Source organism: Phyllostomus hastatus, unplaced genomic scaffold (genome assembly GCF_019186645.2).
Source record: "Phyllostomus hastatus isolate PE091 unplaced genomic scaffold, TTU_PhHast_1.1 phas_contig_209, whole genome shotgun sequence".
NCBI lineage: Eukaryota > Metazoa > Chordata > Mammalia > Chiroptera > Phyllostomidae > Phyllostomus > Phyllostomus hastatus.
The window spans coordinates 13,527,545-13,532,582 of NW_025333735.1; the positions used below are offsets into that span (position 1 = coordinate 13,527,545).

The 5,038-nt window shown below is 49.3% G+C and overlaps 1 pseudogene; it reads right to left on the reverse strand.

Moving 5' to 3' along the window:
- Positions 1-1,122: 1,122 nt before the first annotated feature.
- On the reverse strand, positions 1,123-4,035 carry LOC123816413 (annotated as a pseudogene).
- Positions 4,036-5,038: the final 1,003 nt, after the last annotated feature.

Below are 5,038 nucleotides of genomic sequence, written 5' to 3' on the forward strand. Positions count from 1 at the left end.
TTCTAACAGATTTCTAGATCAAATGGTGAAACTGTCAACTTGTTTTATTTAGTTCTGTATAATAAGGTAAAGATAAGAGAGTAGAACCAAAGGGACTATTTTGTTTTCAGAACTAAAAACGTATTTATGTTCCTTCATTTTTGAAGAATATTTTAACTGCACAGAATTCAACATTGGTAGCTACTTTCATTCATCAGGTTAATGTGATTTTTTAAAATATGAGTGCTTTTAAGATGATTTTTTTGTCTTTGGCTCCTTGAAGTTTGACTTTGAAATGCACAGTTTGGGGTCATTATAAATAGTACTGCTATAAATATTATTTCATATGCCTTTGGAGGCATGTATGCATGCATTCCTCTTAGATACATAGCTGGGGTGAAGTTGCTCAGTCATGGAGTGTGCATAGGCTATTATTATTAATTATTATTTTTATTAGCCATTATCTATTATCATCTTTATTGTTAACTAAGATTATTAACTTTTAATGTATTAACTCAATTTTGCCTATTATTAGTGCAGTGGCTATTACTGTTAATAGCCTGGGAGTAAGATGGTGTGGTTGCTTGAAGTAGCCTGTCCCTCTCGGAGAGGAAATCCCTGAGGCGCCAGGGAAGGGAGGGCCCATATCTCAGGCAGTCCTGCCACTGGAGGGCCAGGGTCCATTATGTGGCCTGATATTCTGGGCTCTATTCAAATAGAAACAAAGGTCATTTGTGACCCAAGCAGGTTCCTTACCTGGAAATGTGAGCTAGAATCCCCTGAAATATCCCCAGGTGGTGGTTACTGGGTCAGGACGGAGACTGAGGTGAGCTACTCAGAGGAAACCCAGAGCGGGTCCACCCTCAGGCAGCCAGAGCCACCCACTGTCTTCTTCCAATGCTGAACCCAATCACCTGGGTTTTCTCAGGTCACTACCAGCAGGTTTTCCTTGAGTAACTGGTGGCTGAACAGCAGAGTCCCCCACACACTGCCAGCACTAGGAGCCTATGCCATCAGACCCTCCACAGAGAAGAACGTTCATGCCTGGCTCCAGTCTAAAATATTTATTTTCAGAAAATGTTTGTGCCTGTGTGAAGGAGGAACTTTGTGGGTGTCCACAGCTGCTAAGGGTTAGCTAGGTCATCAGAACCACAGAATGACAACTGGGAAGGCAGCAATAATTGTGAGACTTGGAGCCATGTGGGGGGATGATTTGGAGAATGAGTTCTTATGTGACAGCTTGGGTGTCGAAAGCACAAGAGTCCCAGTTAGTTTCTGCTCTGGAGCCAGATACTGTCTCTGATGCAGCTACTGGAGGATGAAGCAGCAAGAGCTGCCCAGGTGCTTATAGGAAAACTCATCTCTACGGGCCTTTGCCCCTTGTTTTCCCCACATACCTGGAGGCAGCCACTGGTGGTCAGCAGCCACCACAGACACACCGGCTCAGACTCCTGAGCTACTTTCTGCCCAGCCCAGAATGACTGTTCCTGTGGGAGGAGACCCGCAACAGGTTTCCTCCCAGGACACCCTGGACCTCTTCCTCACTCCAGCCTCAACTCAGCAACTCCTCTACCAGTATTGGATATGTGAACGTGTCTTCCAGCCTCTCAGAAAAACTGGATGGCTGCCAGGCAACCAGCTATTGGGTTCCAGACCTGTTCCCTGGTCCTGACTCAGAACCATAGCCGTATGTGCCCAGGGTCCACTGAATCCCAGCCCTGGTCAGACATGGGAAATGGAGACTGGGAGAGAGAGAACAATTCATCCCTGCTCTTCACCTTTCAGAATCAAAACCTCCTTGAATATGCATCATACTCATTTGAATTGTACTATTAAGATCTATGCCTTTCACTGAATGCAACTTTTTTCCTCTATATATAAAAAGAAAAAAAGCTTTTTAATAACTGGGTTGAACCCCTGCAGAAACAGACCCAACTGCAAGCAAAGAACATGGCCAGTGTGCAACAGACTTTGCTAAAAGTCTGCTCAGAGGCAGTGGGTCTGCAGGCCCCAGGGATGGGTGCACATGCTGGGCAGATGAGCCCTATCTAGCAGCTTAGCCAAATACGATGGACTAGGGTGGGGTCAATGGGCCACAAACAAACAGGAGAGCCTAGGAAGCAGACCCTGGGAGGGGCAGTGCTGGATGGGCCAGCAGACCTGAGGCTGTGGTTAAGGCCCAAAAGCCATGAGGACCACGCTGTGGTGGGCATGAAGGCTGTGAAGACCCCACTGCTGCACAGCCAGCCCCAGACAAACCATAGAGAAGTGCTCACTGGCTGGCACCATCATAATCTCTGTCGATACCGATGAACTTGGATCCAATGACTGCCCCGATGTGGTCAAAGTGATCATAGGGATGGAGAATCAGCAATGTGGGCTTCCAGGGCAGGAATGGGGGATGGGGGTGAGGTTCTCGCAGCCTGTGGGCCACACAGGCCTACTGCTTCATGGCTTCGCATCCAGTGTGCCAACTTGAGAGCCCTGACCCTTGACCTGATGTGATCCCAGCTGGCTCTAGACTGGGCTTCAGGTTTAAAGTAGATCCCAAAGCCAGCAGTTTGGGCCATTTCACATGAGGATTTACCCTGCCTCAAGTCTCCTTGAGAGCCCCTGGGTTCTCCTTTCCATACATGTGAAGAATGAGAGAGCATGACTGACAAAGACCACAGAGACCTAAGGGGCTGCCCAGCCTCTTGGCCAGAGACAGGGAGCTTTGGGAGCCAGTACTGAGGCACCCAGGCTTCATGTCCAAGCGCGTCCCTTACAGCCATCAGTATCTCACTACCCACTCTGCGACTCCAGTTTTATGTGGCTCCAAGATGCTGTGTACTGTCCATTTTCGGGTTTGTTTTTTTTTTTTGGAGGAAAGTTGTATCTACTGCGAATGGATGGGTCAAATGTGTTGGCTCTTCTGAGGTTCCCCCTGTCAGAGCTTCAGGTCCAAATCAGAACTGCTCACAGAACTCAGGGTGGGACTTTTTTGCCATAGTGGACACATTGTCTAACAGATAGCACTGCAGCACCCCCACGAACAAGGACACCATCACGGTGCCACTGTTCTTCTGCATTCATGGACATATGGACACTCAGCTTCCCCCACCCCCAGCAAAACCACCTGCCTATTTATCCCATGGGCTCCTTTGAGATCAAAGGAGACTTCATCTTTCTGGTTTGTGTGAATGAAGGAGTCTCAGCCCTGGTTTGGGTGGTGTCTTGGCCCTGGGTTTGAGGATTTCGAGGAGTATTTACCACTTACAACCCTATGCTGGGTTCATGAGATCAGGTTAGTGATCTGTGAGCTTGTGGAGCAGATGTTCAGCCTGGGGTTTGAGGAAGTTGAGCAAGCTGAGGCTCAGGTTCAAGGGCTCCTGGTTTGAACCTCTTGCTTTAGGTTCAAGGGCCAAGGAAGTCTCTCACCAGAATCTGCAGAATATCATCAGGAATGTTCTATGCATTCTTACACACCCCCGGGCAGCTGAGTGGGAGACTACTCACCATGCCATGGTATCTGAGATGTGGGAGAAGTGTGCCATTAAGCCCAGGGGATTCATTTCCAGCACCACCTTTGGCAGGGACAGGATGGGGAGAAGGAATCAAGAATAAACATGTATGTGCATTTATCTGTAGGGAACAAGTGAGGTGTGTGCTGCCCATTTTTGTTTTTTTGGGTAGGGGAGGTTGTATCTACTGGCAAGTTGTAACTCAGCCAAGTTCCTCACAATATCCCACCAGGCTGCCTACTTTTAACTGAGGTCACAAGCTGCAGCTCAGAATAGAAGGCACACACTGATGAGGTCAGTTTGCTCCAGGGTGAGGTGCAGGGCATTCCGTTTCTGGGTCTGGCATGGGATATAGGCTGACCAGAACTGGGGGAAGGCTGGGGATTGGCTTCAGCCTGGACTGCTTTGGAGCTTCTCCCTTCACAGTCTCCACAGCCCACATAGCACCCAGTGGGCCCAGAAGCCACATGTAATGAACAGCTTTTTCCCTGGTACCTGGATGTCCACCAAGCTGGCTCAGTATGGCCTTGGCACTCCCCAGCACCCATGTCATGGCACTTTTTTTGGGAGTTACCCTAGTAACTGAGTTCCACATAACTACCTTACTATAGTCTCTAGAGCTCCCATATCCTCCCACATTTCCCAGCAGACAGAGCTACCTTGAGTGTCCCTGTGGTAACTGTGCCCCCAGTAGCCCATCCCTAAGACTGTTCAGGCTGCTCTGGCCATGGCTGAAATTGTGCAAGTAAACATCCTATAGCAGTTGGTAAAACTGCCTCAGGACCAAGGGCAAGTCATTGTAGCTGGAAGGAGGTCAAGGCAAGGTCAGGTCAGGGACAAATGGGTGGATTCCTTTAGGCCTGGGCCAGCCCAAGCATTCCCCACCCCACACCATCACATAGGCTATACTAGGACCTTCTGAGGCCTGAGCTAGGTCATTCCCACCAGGAAGGAGGTGACAGAGGAGGCTATTTGACTGGAAAGAAATGAATCACTTCCAGGGCAGCCAAGCCTTCAGTCACAGCAGCATCTGTCCCAGAGCTGCTGGCTGACTTCCCGGCCAGGGTCCACCCTCCCTCAGTGTAGAAATCCCTGCCTTGTTGATATCAGAAGTATAGGGCCCAAAGAAAGGCCTGATACTTAGGTTTTGTGACTACACGTGCCTTATCCTGTGGCTCTTCTGGCTCTGATTGTCCCAGAAACCTCAAGGGCTAAGCTCTTGTCCTTGCTTGACAGGCCCCACTCCATTCCCAGACTCAAACCCTCACCCTAGCTGTCTCCTCCAAGAACTTTCACCCACACACCCTAAACTGCCCCGCCCCCACACACACACATACATACATGGGGTATGTGCCTTATCACAGAAGCTGAGAGGATTCTGGATCTGTGCCCAAACTCCTTCATCCCCAGCCTCTCAAGTTTCTGCTCTGAACCTTGGCAACCCCTGGAGTTGCCCCATCTTTGCAACCTTCCCAGGTAATAGGAGTGACCAGTGCAGGGACAGTGACCTAAATCTGAGCACTGAAGACCCTAGAAACTTCCCCCCAAAAGAGGTG